Source organism: Sciurus vulgaris, assembly GCF_902686455.1.
Source record: "Sciurus vulgaris genome assembly, chromosome: 3".
In the NCBI taxonomy this organism is placed as follows: domain Eukaryota; kingdom Metazoa; phylum Chordata; class Mammalia; order Rodentia; family Sciuridae; genus Sciurus; species Sciurus vulgaris.
In genome coordinates, this window is record NC_136463.1 from 34,275,820 (window position 1) to 34,293,675 (window position 17,856).

Consider the following 17,856-nt stretch of genomic DNA (forward strand, 5'->3'; position numbering starts at 1 on the left):
ACTTCTATAAATTGGAATTCTTAAAACTGAGGTCTATGAGGGGGATCCAAGAGTCTTCTCTAGAATTCTGTATGGGGCATTTTCTGGAAAAAGTTCATAGTTTTTATCAGATTTTGGAAAGAAGTTATATCCTGATATCAAGAATGGCCTGATCTAAAAAAAAAAAAAAAAAAAAAGAATGGCCTGATTATCTACTACTAAACTCATTTCTAACTTCTCATTGAAAGGCATAGTTTTAGATTACACAGCATAAAGGTCAAACTTTCTTGTGACATCACAGGTAGCCCTTCTACCCCTCTTCCCAACTAGGATGGTTCAGAGTTGACATTTGTTGTATTCTAAAATAACACATTATTTGAAGAAAAATTTTAGTTTAAGAAACACTTGAATAAACCATCCTGAAGGCTACATATTATTATTTCATTTCACATTTGTTATGGTTTTGATATGAGGTATCTCTCAAAAACTCCTGTATTAATGCAACCATGTTCAGATGTGAAATGATTAGCTTATAAGAGTTGTAACCTAAGCCGTGGCTTACTCCATTCGATAGATTAATAATTTGAAAGGACTTCTGTCCTGGGTCATACCTGTAAGGCAGGTGAGGCATGACTGGAGGATGTAGGTCACGGGGGCATGCTTTAGGGATTATATATTTTGTTTGTAGCTCCTCCTGCTCTCTGCTTTCCAGCTGCCATGAGCCGAATAGCTTTCGTCCACTATGCCCTTTCACCAAGATGTTCTGCCTCTTGGGTCCAGAGCAATGGAATTGGCCCAACATGGACTGAACCCTCTAAAATGATAAGCTCCAAATAAACTTCTCCTCCTCTAAGTTGTTCTTATTGGGTATTTTGAGCACAGTGACAAAAAACAGACCTGCACAACATATTTGTAAACCAAGACATTTATAGAATTGCCTATGCTCAAATGACTAGGAAGAATAGAGCCTGGACTGAACATTCCAGATGTTCTGATAATAGAGTACTCCTGAGGGGCTGGGATTGTAGCTCAGTGGTAGAGCACTTGCCTAGCATATGTTGAGGAACTAGGTTCAATCCTTGGCATCACGTAAAAATAAACAAATGAAATAAAGGCATTCTGTCCATCTACAAATACAAAATTTTTCTTTAAGAAAGGTATAGAGTGCTCCTGAGCAGTAAGAGGAATGGGCTAATTCTAAGAAAAGAACCAAGTGAAAGAAATAGGAGAGGAGCTCAACAGTAACACAGGTTTATTTGGGACAAACCTGCAGATGGAGGCCTAGTGGAAACTAAGACCCATCTCCTGCTTACAACCTGGGGAAGTTATAGTGGAGTGAGGGAGTGGGGGAATTTTTCTGGTTAGGCCGTTGCTAGGGGGTTGTCAGACAAGGGTCCCTGTGGTTGTCACCTCCATTCTTTGAGGTGGTCACTGTTCCATATCCAACCAACCGTTTTCAGGATTCCAGTCCCAAATAACAATTTCCTTTCTTTGTATATTGATGCAGTATTGTCTGGGGTTTAGGTCAGACCGAGTGACAGTTGACCACGAGGTGGCTCTTGTTTTAAGATGGAGGCTATGTTTCGAAATGGCGTTGCTTGGGTCAAGTTCTTTCTAACTCTAATGAAACACAACAAGAATGAATCTTCAAATAATTATGCTGAAAGAAAAAATACAAAAAAAGAACATGTTATATGATTTTATTGATATGAAACCCTAGAAAACATAAGCTAATCTAGAGAGACAAAAAGCAGACCAGTGTGGTTGCCTGTGGTCAGGAAGGGGATGGAGGCTGGGAGTCAGTAGAGAGAAAGTCCAAAGGAAAACAGGGAAACTATGATGATGAATTTGTTCATTGTCTTGCCTGTGTGCTGTTTTCACCAATGTATACATATGTTAAAACCTATCCGTACTATCTACACATACTTTAACCATGTGCACTTTGGGTTATGTCAATTACACCTCAATAAGCTGTTTTAAAAAAATTTTTTTTAAAGATGGTTTGACTCAAACGTATGAATCTTTTGAACTGTGCTGCCTCCTTATCTTTGTACCCAGCCCCTGCCCCAATTTTTCTTTCCTAAATTGGGCCCATCTGAGCAATGTCAAAACAACCCACCAGGGTGGCCTCTCTTCTCCCTCCCTACTTGATACCTGTGAAGCAGACTAAATTAGCCAACACTCCTCAAACTGGGAACACATTTCTCCTGCTGAGAGAAGGAAGCTAAAAGGCTGCAACCCCTACACCCGACAGGCACCAAAGAAGATGGAAAAAGGATCACCCACTCAGGCCTGTCTAAAACACCTGTATTAACATTTAATAACTAAATCTGCACGTGTGATTCCTGTACTTGGTCACTTCCTTGTCTCTTCTTTAAAAGTTCTGCTAATTTAATTTCAGGGATTTCAGAGTTGAAACTTTGAAACAATTAAATTTCTTCTATCTTCCTTCAAAACTGAATAAAATCTATTTTCTTTTCAATTTGAATTTTTTTTTTTTTTTTTTTTTTTTTAATTTCTGAAGCAGTGAACATTCTGGCCTAGACTTTTTTTCTCCCCAGGTGGGCAGGATCTTATACTGCCTGGTAACACCTGGGCTATGTTGATTACAAGAATCTATGAGAGAAGATAAGACTCTATTGGGTCCCAGAACATCCATACTTTTACCTAATCATGATCCCTGGTACTCACCTTGGCCTTAGGAACCGATGTTTTTAAATGAAACAGTCTTATGAGGAATAATAGATCTGATTCATGCTTTTTTCTCTATATATCCTACTCTGAAGATGGAAAAAGGGGCTATGAATTATAAACATTCCAATTATAAAGCAGAGATTATCAGATTGGATGAAAAAGTAAGACTTAACCATATGCTGTCTACCAGCATAAAGAACCCCACTTTAAATATGAAGAAACAGATTGCTTGAAAATTAAAAGATGGGAAAAGATATAGCATACAAATACTAATCAAAAGACAATATTAATAGCAGACAAAAAAAAATTCAGAACGAGGAGTGTTGCAGGGCTAAAGGGGTATATTTTTTAATAATAAAAGCATCAAGTCATCAAGAGGACATAAGAAACTTGAGGGCTGGGGAGATAGCTCAGTTGGTAAGGTGCTTGCCTTGCAAGCACAAGGCCCTGAGTTTGATCCCCAGCACAGCAAAAAAAAAAAAAAAAAAAAAAACTTGAATGTTTATACACTTAATAACAGAACTTCAAAATACATGAAGCAAAAATTGATGGACATAAAAGGAACAGTAGACAAATCCACAGTTATTGTTGTATATATCAATACTTTTCTCTCAGTTAATGAAAACATGTAGACAGAAAATCAGTAAGTGTATAGAAAACTTGGACAACATCATCAACCAATTTGAATTAATTGACATTTGTAGAACACACAGCCCAACAACAGAATACACAGCCTTTTCAAGTGCACGTAGGGCAATGACTGAACTAGACCACTTCTGGAATATGAAACAAGTCCTAATGATTAGCACTGGCAGAAGACAGAATCAGCACACTTGAAGATCAGTCAATTGAGATAATCTATTCTGAGGAACAGAGAAAAAAAGACTGAATAAAAATGAACAGAGACTTACAAGGACACAATCAAGCATACTAACAAATGAATAATGAAAATTCAAGAAAGAAAGGAGAAGAAAGAATATTGTAAGAAACAGTAAGAAAGATAATGGCTGAAAATTCCTCCAATTTGATCAAAAACATTTATCTATGTAGGCAAAAGTTCAACAAATCATAAGTAGGGTAAACTCAAAGAATACATACTGAGGCACATTGTAATTGAAATGGCAAATGATAAAAGAATCTGGAAAACGGCAAGAAACAAGCAATTCCTCATATACAAGGATCCTTAATGAGATTGACCATGTGATCTAACATGCCTCCTAAAGTATTTACTCAAATATACGTGAATGTGCTCTGCAACATTGTTCATTAGAGTAAAAATGGGAAAAGCTCTAATATCCATCAACATGTAAATGCTTAAACAAATTATATTGTATCTATACAATGGAATACTACTCCAAAATCTTAAAAGACAAAAATTTTAAATTATTTTTTTTATTTTTACAGACTGTACTTTGATTCATTGTACACAAATGGGGTACAACTTTTCATTTTATGGTTGTACACGATGTAGATTCATACCATTCGTGTAAAATCATACATGTACATAGGGTAATGATGTCTGTCTCATTCCACCGTTTTTCATACCCCCTCCTCCCTCTCATTTCCTTCTTCATAATCTAAAGTTCCTCCATTCTTCTCTCACCCCAAACCCCCTCTTATATATCATCATCCACTTTGATACATAAAACTACATGGATGAATCTCAAAATCATAAGCTAATTGAAAGAGACCAGACACAAAAGACTATATACTGTGCAATATCTTTTTCTTGACATTCTAAAAAAGTAAAACTATAGAGATGGAAAACAGATGAGTGGTTGCCAGAAATTGGATTTGGCGATAGGGATTGACTATAAAGGGGTAGCGTGGGGAATTTGGGGGATCATGGGATTGTTTTATATGGGTCAATGATGGTGGTGGTACACAGATCATCGCATCTGTTAACACTATAGAAATTTGTACCACAATGACAGAATTTTACTATATGTGAATTTTAAACTTTTTACAGGTGGCAAGAGGTACTTAAATGGAATAAAAACTGTGACAAATGAATCTGATTGTGTCACAAATGAATCACAGCCACAGTGAAGCGGTGAGGAGGAAAGAAACTAAGTAACTTTAAAAAACAGTGTTTTGACAGGAAACCTAAGGCTAAAGACAGAGCGAATTGTCCCAACACTACTCTAGTTAGTAAATCTGTTTCTAATCTGTTTCTCATTGGAGCTGGGTTAACAATTCTGAAACTATTTTATATGCATACTAGGATTGAACAAATAAGTAAATATGTTGTAGATAATAAGAACTATTTCTCTAAGAAAGAAGTTACAGGAAAGCAGTAAAGGCAAGAGTGAACCTAGTGATGTTGAATCCAAGTTGGAGTTAGGAATAAAACTCATGGATCTTTCTTAAATATGTATAGAGTCAGGAATAAGTTATAGCTGTGTATGTTTGTATGCATGTGTGAGTATCCATACATATTGTTCCTAGTTCTGTCCACTGACAGGGCATAGCAGCAGTCACACCTCAGAAAAAATAAACACACTTAGCACCCAGACCTTAGTTTCTGGATGCCATTCTCCATTATAAAATAATCAGTGCTCCTTGGAGAAATGATTGATTCCCAGGGGAGAAGCAAAATGGAACTTCTTAGGCACCTCTTGGCTAGTTGGCTCCCTTCAGCAAAGACAATCCTGATATGGTATATGTACCATTAATAGTCAACATGCTCAGAGCTGGTAAAGATCTGGGGAGGGCACCGAAGCATCTGCTACAAGGACATTTGGGAGGTGATCCCAGGAAGCTGTATGAGAGTGGGGCTAAACCCAGGTCAACCTGCTCAGGGCACCAAGAGAGTAAGCACCCCACCTTTCCCAGTTCCCTTCCAGACAGTGTGCCAACAGGACAGATGAGATTATAGGAATATTACTACTGACAGTACCAGAGTCCCTGGATGAATAAAATAACTCAGCCAGACCCAGAAGCTTAGCCTCTGAAGCAGTTTGCTTCTGTGCAGTAACCAGATCTCAAATGCCTTTTCCCAAGAAACATACTAAGCTTTTGATAATTAATTGCTTTTATCTTGGGCAGTCCTACTTTCCCTACAGAGTGTCCCAACAGGTTAGCCCAGGACTCCAGTGACATGTCAAGACTTGGGGAAATAGGAGTGTTCTAAATCATAGGTTGACCTAAATAGATCTCTGATGATATTAGTTCCTGTACCCTCCACTCTGAAAAGAGGTGTGTATTTTTTTTTTTTTTTTTTTTTTTTTTTTTTTAGTAACAGGGATTGAACCCAGAGACTCACACATGCTAGGTAAGTACCTTACACTGAGTTACATCCCCAGCCCTAGAGTGTCAATTTTTTAAAAATTATAGGAACTCTAAAATTCACTTTCCATACTCCTCCCTTTCTTGGTATTTTCTGGGAGATCACAAAGAATTTAATCTCTTCAACAAATTCTAGTAAGTCATCTTTCTCCTTTTCTCATTTCCAGAACTTTCTGCCAAGTATAGGATTTTTTTTCACATTTAGTCTCTTTATAACCCACTGACTTTATCCAAATCCTAAATTATCTGCTGAAATGTATCCTTCAGTGGATACATTTATATCCGCACAAAAATTGTGAGTCAAATTATTTTTCCTATTGTGTCAAAAGAAGATTTGGGTCCAGCTATTAGAGTTGAAATTTGGTTGATGCAAACTGCTTTGACAAAGAATTCTCAGCAATCCTGTCTGAGACTGTAAGATGTGGTAGTTTAGAGTTTGCTCCACAATTCATAAATAAGTTCATTCAACAAATCCTTATTAGTTGATGTAGTATACTAAAAAATCTCTATCTCATGGAATTTTACATTGTAACTGGAGTAGATAAACAGTTAACAAAGAAGTAAAACCGTACAATATATGGCAATCGGTCCTATAAAGAAAGATAAAACAAGGAAAGATAATAAGAATTGGTGGGAGGAGAGTTTGAAATTTTTAAAAAGGGAAATCAGGAAACACTCACTAAGACTGTACTATTTAAGCAAATACCTGAAGATGGCCAGGGAGCTGCTGTCTGCTCACCATATTTAACTTCCTCATGATCAACTTGCCCCCCACCCGACCACCACAGTCTTTAGGGTTCAGTCCTAGATATACATGTGCCACTCTGTCAGAGATTCTGCTCCACGAGCTGAAGCTCCCTGTCTCTTAGTTCTGATCTCCAAGGTAACCAGCAATCCTTGCCATCGCTGCAGGCTCAGGAATCCCCAACTCTCCTTGCATTCTCCCTCCGCCCTGCAGTGCCTCAGTAGAGCTCACTATTATTTGTTATCTCTGCTGGTGGTGGTGGTTAGTCAGTTGGTTCACTGGTTTAATGTTCATTTGCTTGTTTTATTTTTTCAAAACAGTGGTTTGTTATAATCTTCCAGGAAGCAAGGAAAAAATTCAGCCCCACCCAGGACACAAAGCTTAAATTGCTCTTTCAAGTGGGATTAGGGGAAAAGTATCTCTATTTTTTCAACCGAAGAAGAAAATCTTCTTGATTTTGAGTTAAAAATCCCAAACATGAACATCTCAGGTAGCCTTTCCAGCCCTCGACCTCCAGGGCCACCAAGTCATTTTTTTGTTCCAAGCTACCTTAGTTTTTGCCTAGATGACTGCAGCAGGTTCCTGACTGACTTCTCTACTTCCCATCTTGTTTTCTCCAGCTATTTCCAGACCAAAGCCAGAGTGGTCTTCTTAAAGCAATAACCTGATGGCCCTTAAAATCTCTTTACCAATTAAAAGACAGGAACATGATCAAGTTCATACCAGTGAATTGTGAGGAAAAGCTTGCCAAGATTTCTGGAAAATCAATTTTTTCTCTTTGGGATTAGACCTTCCCTGGATGCAGTTGTCTGCCATCTTGTCCTTAAAGGACGGATGGAGTTTAATGGAGGAGGCAAAACCAGGAGAACTGTAGGGCGAAGGACATCAGAACCATCAAATCAAATGTTCTCCACTTACAGATTCTTGTGAGAATTTTTCTGCTTTTTAATCTCAGAGGATCAAACTATGGAACAAATATTGTTTGCACAATAATGTGGTATACTTAATATGAAACACACACTTAAAATTTGTTAAGACAATAAATTTTTAAGAAAGAAACTATTACAGCTGGGTGCAGTGGCACACCCAGCAGTTCAGGAGGTTAACCAGGAGGATGGTGAGTTCAAAGCCAGCCTGAGCAACAACGAGGCATCAAGCAACTCAGAGAGACCCTGTCTCGAAATAAAAACAACATAGGGCTGGGGATGTGGCTCAGTGGTTGAGTGCCCCTGAGTTCAATCCTCAGTACCAAAAAAAAAAAAAAAAGAGAGAGAGAGAGAGCAACCATCAAAAGAACAACAAAAATATGGAACACCACCCATGCGTTCAACATTGAACTTGAAATTTTTTCCTTATTAGTTAAGCCTATTTGAGCAGGCTTTGTGTGTGTGTGTGTGTGTGTGTGTGTGCGAGAGAGAGAGAGAGAGAGAGAGAGAGAGAGAGAGAGAGGGAGTTGGACCCAGCAAATAAATGCTAAGTTATGTAGAATATGATTCCAGGAAGAAGGAACACCACAATTAACACATCTTGTATTTGAAGGACTTGGCTAAGCTGGAGAGATAGGGCTTGATCCTGAGCTTCAAAATTAGCAGTCCTAATTAAATGATTGTGAAACAGGTAGTTTGTCTGCCTCTTGAAGTTAGTGTGTAAAAAAAAAAAATCACCTCAGGATTCTTGTTCAAATGCAAATTCTGATTCAGTAGGTCTAGGGTGGGACTGGAGATTCTGCATTTCTAACAAGCTCCCTGGTGATGCCAATGTAGCTGAACCACGGGTCATACTTTGCATAGCAAGGGATTAAACCATGCATTCTGGAACAGGGATCATTGCATTTGGAGGATGGTGGGGAGAATCCGGGGTGTCGGATTGTTAATAACTTCATATAGCCCTCAGTTAGGCACTAACAGAAAAAGACATGGTTATCTTTACACCAGCATGTGTAAAAACAAAGAACAAAATATGTCTCTGTCAAGAGAGGTGTACCATCCCTAAAGAAAAGGGGGTCAGCAAAATGCCATGTCCTTGAATGCCTTCTTTCTGTTCCCAAAAACCCTGCCAAATTAAAGGAACAATGGGAGCAAGCCTGGGCTGGAATGTCCAGACACATATTATCTGGACACCGGCTTTCTTTTAAGTACATTGAGAACTAGGGCAAGTTCGTGTTATCTGTAGCAGGTTGCTTTTTGCACATAGGCCAGGACAGTTGCTTCTTGGGTGGCTGGTCATGCAAGCAAACAAAGCTAACCAAGCAAGCTAGTGTTGATGATGTCGCTGCCTCTGCAGCCCAACATATAAAACTCCTCTCTCAGTGGTGACTGACACAGAACTGAGGAAAGGATACGAGCTGCTCATTCACCCAGTTGTCACTGGACAAAACACCACAAGGGAGAGGAAACCCTGCTTGATGAAGCACAGGGAGGGACAGAGGTGCTGTCTCTTCAGCTTCCCACCAATGAACTCTTTCTGGGGCAGTCACTGATCTCTTGTAAGCCTTCCGCAGTCAACCATATGACTTGCATGCTGTCTCCAGGCATTTCTTTTTGGCCTTTCAGAAACCTACCCCACTGCCCTGGTGCAACTGGGCTGTGGACATGACAGAGGTTCTCTCTGCCTGTGAACTGCAATAAAAAATGACAGAATTGTGATATTGTAGTTCTGCCCATCTTGGCCAACTTTCTAAAGTCTACCCATATTTGTAGAATGAATGCATGATTGGGTGAGTGAGTGAATTATAAGAAAGAACTCAATAATTACAGCTGCCCCAGACATGAAGCAGGTTGCCATATAATGAACTTCCCAACCCAGGAATGTTCAAGCAGTGACTCAGTGACCATTTGACAACTTAATGAATAGATACTAAGCAGGGATCTTATGAAAATGCAGATTCTTGATTCAGTAGGTCTAGGATAGGACCTGGGATTTTGAATTTCTACATAGCCTCCAGAAGTTTCTTTTGCTGCCGGTCCTTGGACACACTTTGAGTAGTAAGGATGTAATGGGGAATTCTCCAATGGGTCGAAAGTTCAGTTAGGTTAGTAGTTTTCAAACCTGCCTGCATGTCAGACTCACCTGAGAATTTATTGAAAATAAAGGTTCTTCAGCTCCAATGCCAGATATTTTATTATAGATTAAGAGCAGGGTATGGACACCTATATTTTTAACAAAACTTTCTACAAATTCAGACACAGCATTTGAGAACCACTGAGTCCCAGGCTTCCCAAATTTGTTACAAACTCTAAGCTTCCTTTTCTTAAGAATTTGACAAGTATCAATCAGGATGTGGGCAAAGTCAGGCTGACTAAATTTCTCCTGCTTTATTATATGAATAGCACTGTGGTGAAAATATATCCCTGGTATTTATGACTCCTATCCCCTTTTTTCAGAGAATTGACATTTTCTATCTTTTTAAAGATCAGATTTACATTGTACTCTCAAACTAGCTAAATTAATGATTTTTTGAGCTCCATCAGTCCTTGGTGATTCAACATAATTATGTTTGAAAAAGGAACTTTCACACTGGGTTTGTTGAAGATTTTTTTTTCCCACAGGAAAAAATAGCAAGGAAATCTAGGGTTATATGACACATTAAAAACATCTCACAAACAGAAATCATCCAAAGTGAGCTTGTAAGAGTCATAGTCTCTTGCTCCTGGTGCAGCTGTGAGCAGAGAATTCAGAGCTGTAGAGTTTTAATGCTGCTGAATCACAGACAGGTTTGAGAGATTCCTGTTCTGTTTTGCTTTGTTTCTTTACCCATTCATCATCATTATTCTCTCTTCCAATGTAGCCACATATGGAAGGGTTTAGGTAGGCGAGTTGGGGTCCGGTTCCAGAACTAGGGATTGGAGGGGGAAGCTGGACTTCTGTTCAGCAGCAGAGTTAGGAGAAGAGCCATTGGAATTAGTAAGATGTGAAGTCCAGTGAGGACCATGTTGGGCGTCAGCGGGTAGCCTGGAAAGAAGCAAACATACAGGAGAGCCCATAAGATGTGTCCTGGTTCATCGGCAGGGGACACAGGGATGAAAAGAGGTGTATAGGCAGACTGCATCTGAGTCATCTGACCACCCTCGATCCAGTCCAGGTAAGGGAGCCTCCAGGGTCCTCCCAACACACAAGGGCGTTTCCATCACAGTGCAAGCGCATGGTGTCTCTCCTGCCTCTTATTCTCCCTTCCCTCTGACTTTCCCACTTAAGTTGCTTTCCTTTCTTATCTCAAATGCCCCTTGCCCAGGGCAGTCTCCTCAGCTCCAACTGTGTTAGGCCCCTTGTTTTATATCCTCAGATTTTATGTACCCTGATTTCCCAGCATTCTTGTGGTTTATAGTTATACAATGTACATATGTTCTTTTTTTTTAATTACTGTCAACTCTAAGCTCCATGAAGGCAGAAATCCTATCTTTGGTTCCAAGTCATCCCCAGAACTTAAATGCCCAGCATGTGGCAGGCATTTGTCCAATAACTAAACAATTGTCCTTTATGTCTTTCTGCTCCACTAACCAGTGAGCTTTCTAAGAGGAAGAACCAGACTCAATCTATCTTTGTATCCTCAGGTTACCCAAACAATTACTCAATGCATAATTATTTGAATTGTACTGAACTGAATTAAATTATCAGTAGCAGGAGTGCCCTGGGCACTGGGTTGGGACTCAGGGCAAAATTCCAAGGTTAGGACAGGGGAAATTAACAGTGAGGCCATTAACTCTAGGAGACTGGGTACTTAGATTAAGATAAACTCATAAAGTCTGCATCAGAAGAAAAAAACAGAAAAAAATGGGTGACTATAAGCAGTGAGGGCTGGTGTTCAGATGTAACGCTGAGACATTCTCTGGGCTTTATTCTCAGATTGGACATCACCAATGGTGCAGCAACCAGATCCATAGGGACTTCTGAGAAGTGGGAGCAACTAGCATGGGCTCCTGAGCTCAAGAGCAGAAATCCTGGCTGAGTCAGCTGCTGTGCTGAGACTGGCGATAGTGTGCATCACACCCACATGCCCCAGACAGAGGAAACCTAGATCTGGCTCCTCAAGGGCACAGGGGGATCCTCTCAGCCTGCAAGCAAACCTTAGGGGAGCCACAAATCATCAGGATAGACAGGAAATCCGGCAGCAGAAGGCAAAACACAAACCTTCCATTTCGGTCTCCCTTGCCTGTGACATGCAACTCAGCAATGAGGACATGAGGTTTCAGCCATTTCCTTTCTTAGTTTCAGCTTCCCACCCTCATCAGGATGTTAAGTGGAGAGTCAGATGAGGCTGAGAGGGCAAAAATGTGACATCGCACATCTTCAGCTCACGCTGAAGTAGCTGCTCACTTCCCATGACTCAGAAATCATCTTGATAAAAATCTCTTACATGTGAATCACACCTTACATGTCTGCATGCGTATCTCAGCCTATCCTCACAGCACCCTGGGATGCTGGCTGGTGTTATCCCTGCTCACCAGAGGAAGACACTGAGGCTCAGAGATTGAGTGACTCTCCAGGGCTTCTACAGCAATGAGGCAGGGTTGACAGGAACCTGGGAGACCTTTGTCTGAACCCACTCTGAGCTCAGTGACTCCTGCTGTCCAAGCTGGTTGGACATCTCCCCTGGGGACTGCAACTGTGACCCAGAGAGCACAAAGCATGGGCTAAACATAGTTCCTATTCCCCAAACATATATTTAAGCTCAGTGTAATTTTAAATTTTTCTATGAAACCAAACAGATAAGTTCTTGAGTAGTATATAAAACACGATTTTTTTAAGTTAAAATGTGAGATATTGACATTTCAGTGAATAATGTAGCACTGTTGGTTCATTAATTGTGACAGTTGTACCATACTAATGTAAGATGTTAATGATAATGGAAACTGGGAGTGGGGTATATGGGGACTCTGCTTTTTAATAATATTGTAAATCTAAAACTGTTCTAAAATAAATTTTTTTCTTTCAAAAACATGATACATTAGAGAAATTTTAGAATGGCAGCCTTCTCCAAAGGAACATGGTTATAGTTCTCGTTTGTTCGTGGAACAGCAGGGACCATGATTGAAAATCACTGTCCCACCCTATTGCTTGCTGAGTAGGAGGACCTTTCCCAGTGCATGCTTATAGTATTCATTAAGCAAAGGACAAAAAGAGCAGCACAGTAAAGTTTCCTCCCCTGCCCTCCCCTGGTCTCTGTCCTTTTCTTAGCACTGTGAGAAAAACAAGAGATGAATAACCACTTGCCCCTCCCTCCTCAGGTTCCCACCAGAGTAGAAGGAAATCCATTACAGCATCTGTTCCAGCACCTCATCCTTTTTTCAGGCTCTGCCACTCTCTTCCACAGCATCTTTTACCCTGGTGCCCTCCACATTACCCCCGTAGAGCTCCAGGAAAGGAGAGAGAACTCAGCCCTTCATAGTTGGTCCTGGTAAGCACACACCCTAGTGTTACCATCAAGGGTTAATCAGCAGGAGAGCAGAAAGCCTTCCTAGGGATGTCCATTCAGGATTCCAGCCTCCATCTGGCACAGAGATCTAAGAATGCAACTGTACGAGACTGGGGGCATATGGGTTCTGTTACTTCTGAAAGATTCTTTGGGCATCTGGGGAACAGGCATTGAAGGTCCTCTTAAGGTTGATAAATGGAACTCTAGATGCTATTTTCTCCCAACTGTAAGGGAACCAAGATTCAGATGTTCTTCATGATCACTAGGTTCGCTCTGATTGTTCACTTTGATGGGCTAGGGGGGATCTAAGTCAAGGAAAAAAGAAGAGAGAAGAAAAAATGCAAAGATGATACTTTCTAGCTATACTTCAAAAAGCTGCAGTGTCTCAATCAAGCTAGAAAATGGTTTCTGGGACAAGCTTTATAACTGACCGTCAAGACTTGAACAACTGGGTTACACCAGGATATCTTGGTCATCAAAATAAGTATTATTGATTGCCCAACACAATTTAGAGGTCCTGGGGATTTTCTTATCTAATTTGGACAGGAGGAAAGACACACAAGGAGATAAAGAAGAAAAGCAAAGGAGAGAGAAGGAAAACCAATGTACCATGCTACCTGAAGTGTGGTAAATGGGATTCGTGGAAACGAGCACTTGAACAAGAAGGAAGAGAATGATCCAGGCATGAGGGATGGCAGAGGGAAAGACACAGATGTAGGATTGTGTGTGGCATGTCAGGGTAAACGGACAGGCTGGTTTGGCTGAAATGAAGAGTGACATGTGACAGGCTACAGAGATAGGAGCGTAGGTAGTGTAGAACCTTCTAGGTAAAACTGGAGATTTGTCCTGTGGGTAGTAGAAGGCTGTGTGCCAAAAACTTTAGTGTAGAGGGGGTATGGGGTGGAAATGGGGACTGGCAGAGAGACCAGTGAGAAAGCAATGGCACTGGAATAAGTTGGAGATGATTCCAGGTAGAACCAGAATAAGGGAAAGGTGAAGCAACTAAGGCAAGAGATTTATGCAGGACAAATGCATAGTCACAGCACTTGGTGACTAGGGCGATGTGAGGAAGAGGAAAGAAAAAAGAAGAGTGGAGAGACCAAGAATCATCCCCGGGTTTCCAATTTGAGTGACTGAGATCATAACTACACATGAATTTTTCTTCCTCTTTCTCAACAAGGTTCCTCCTGTTCTTCCATTTCTGGCTGTCCTTGGAATGAAGGAGAATGGTCTTTGGGGAAGCTGTCCTCTTATCATATCCCAGCTGATCCTAACAGTGAGAACAGGATTCTGATCCCTTTTGTGTAAAGGTTGTGTGACCTGTACAAGGTTGTACAATGGACCTCAGAGATCTAGGTGGTGGTTCAAGAGAGAATTCTATCCACCGGAGCCCAAGAGAACCACCACAATTTTTGAGTGGACCCACATCTTTTCATAGATAAAGAGAGCAAGGCCTCTGAATGAGGGGTGGCTTTCTCCCAGTGAACAGCAAGCTAGGGCTTGAACCTGGCTTGTGGAGCCTAATAATTCAGTGCTCTGTGCATTTCTACTAGTTGCTCAGTGCCATATCTCGGGGAGAGGGTGTGCACACATGTGCTGGCTTGAGAAATATGGCATTTTATTGAAGTGACATTTTCTCTGTGGATTTATCACAAAGCATACTTCATCGGACTCCTTAGAGAGTAGCAATAATAATTCAAGATTGGTTTGGGTTTAAAATCCTAAGTTTATTTGTGACTTGTTTGATTAGTTCATTTATCACCCCATCTCTAGCCCAGTCGTTTCAGGATTTATTTTGGGCTGAGTTGTCTCAGATGAGCTCTGAGATCTGTCACTTTTCCCAGCCATATCTCTACGTTACCCTGCCAAGACAGGGAACAGATCTGACACCTTTTTCGTTTGAAGCAAACTTATTAAAATTCATAATTTGTAAGTTAATTGGGAAGAGAAAGGCATGGAAATAAGAAAAAATAGGAAGCACATAATATTGAGTGCTTAATGAATATTTAAGGGAAAGAGGAAAAGAGGACGAAATGAGAGACAAAACACTGATGGGAAATGGGAGAACAGCCTTCACTGGAAAAAGAAATTTTCCATTAATGAAGAGCAGGGAGGGACAGCATTCCATCCAGCCACCAGGGTGGTTCTTGGGAATTCCCCCTCCTGCCCCACCAGGCTGGTTCCCAAGGAATACCTCGACGAGACAAGCTCTTCAGTCCCAACATGTTATGGCTAATTGGAAAAACTCATTGACACTAGGTTTGTCACTCAAAACCCTTATGCTATGCCAATCTCAGAAGCCACCAGATACCTGATCAATTCTCCTGGTTAAAAAAAAAAATACTTAGCAAAATAGCAGAGCCTCTTCCGTGTCCTGAAGGAAACATACAATCCACCCTCAGATATTCATTTTTCTTATCCGTGAATCCTTCCTCACTCTGCCTGGAAGGGTCCCCATTCCTCTCCAGACCCTGCATTGTTTAGAGCTGTCATTCAGAGCTTTGTCATCTGCGTACTCCTTCAGAGGTCAGGGATGTCATAAGCTACAACACCTGGGTTTCTCCATTCTCTGGGCTAGGTTGAACAAGTAGATGAGTTCCAAGGAGGTTACATTGGTATATGGAGCCATACTCAGGACAAGAAGTCTATTTGTTTGGTATTCTAGGAAACCAACAAAAGGAAATGCATTTTAGCCCAGAAAGAAAAAATAACCTGCCCAGTGATGAATAACTGCCAAGTCCAAGAGAAAGAGGTAAAAACAGGCAGATAAGGAAGAGACTGGGCTTCCAAGGGAGATGGTACCCATCATGGTGGGGATGGCTGGGAGGCCATGGTCCAATGTGAATGCTACAATCATCTCAAGCAAACAGATTGGTCACACTGTCACTGATCATGAGTGTCCCTTGATCAGCCAAAGGTTGTATGTACAGCATGCAGCATTCTAATTCTGGAAGGCAACAGAGGTGAGCCAACCGTGTCAGAATTTCTGGAAATTGTGTGTGAATGTGTGTGTGTGTTTGTGTGTGTGTGTGTGTGTGTGTGTGTACAGTCTTGGGCGTATGTTATGTGTGTGTACATTATCTTTGCTGAGCACTCTCCATTGCCACCACTGCTGCTCTTGCTAAAACATCTTGGAATCTCTGTGCTGCCTTATGAGAAGTTGCTGAGCTTTTTAGTTTTCTCCTGGACATTCTGTCTCCCAATCTCCATTTCTCAGACTAATTTACTGTTCCCTAATGGGAAGACATCTACCTGTGCTAAATAGATTTGACCAGACTGAGATAAGCCCACAAAAACATGTCATCAATGTCATGTCAGCACATTAATGAAAATACAAATAAACGTAAGACAGCAACATGTCCAGTAGTACACTTCATGCCAAGATCAAAGGATGAACCATATTAGGCTGGAGCTGAACTTCTCCATCCCTAACATTATATAAAAGTCAAAGCGAGGACATACCACATGATGTCATAACATAATAAAGACCCAGAGACCGTCAGACCTGCATTTTGCTGTTACCCTAACTCTAGCAACTCATAGTACATTGCACACAGGAAGCAGTGTTATCTCATGGGAACTTCTAGAAGGAAGTTCCATCTTGAAATAATCCAGACCCAACTAGACCAACATCCCTCTAGGGGCGGGGGATGTAGCTTAGTGTAGAGCACTTGCCTAACATGTGTCAGGTTCTTGGTGAGATTCCAAGCACCACCAAAGCCAAACCGACCAGACCAACAAACCTAAGTCATCTAAAGATGTTGCTTCCTGAACACTAAGTATGAAAACCAGAAGCAGACTCCAACATTCAGGGAATGATTAGATAAACAGTGCCTGCCCAAGGAATTGAAACGGATTTCAAAGAAAACAAGAAGAGCCTCAAGTCTCATTCACCTTCCCTGGATGGGAGACTTCTGAGATGCCCAGCTCATTTGCCTGGCTCATCACAAGAGAAACCACCTTTAGATACAGCCCATCTACTGGAAAAGGAATATCACTTTTTTTTTTTTTTTTAAGGTAAGCCAAAGGATCTGGGTTCAGGTGAACAAGTTTCTGAATATCTAGACTGCCAGAGTATTTCCACTTCAAAGTATGATTTCATAAAGAGGCTTTTGTTTTTAAATGTCTATCTGTGAAATACTTTCATGAAATTTTGTTTTCTTTGATGCTTCCTTCTTCCTTTTTCTGTGGATCTAATGAACTTGAATTTTCAAAGTCATTGAGGTAGAAGGCATATAACATTAATACCTGGGCTTTAGACATTAATTTCCAGGATGCTCCTATTTTTTTAATAGGACAACCTGTAGAAGGCATGAAGTCACAGAATCACAATCATATACCCATCTAAATCATCCATTGGTTTCACTACTAGAAAATTTCAGACATCAGAAGGTGAAGTGATTTGTCCAGAGCCAGACAGTGACAGAGGTATGGACTGAAACCTACCAACCTGATGACAAGCCTAGGACTCTTCTCATCTCTACGGCTTCTTCTGAAATATCAGTAGTCTAAAATGTTGACCATCAAAAGTTAATGTTTTTTAAATCACTTTAATTCCCCAAAGATCAATCCATTGATTCTACAGGGTATGGGATAAAAGGCAAAGGAGGAATCAAAGAGCAGTGAAAAACTGAATGGGAAAAGAGAACCATTTAATTATTTGTAACTTGAAGAACTATTCAGAACCCTAGGGGTTAAGAGAGAAGCATGCTAGGGTCTTGAAGTTTTGCCTTCCCTG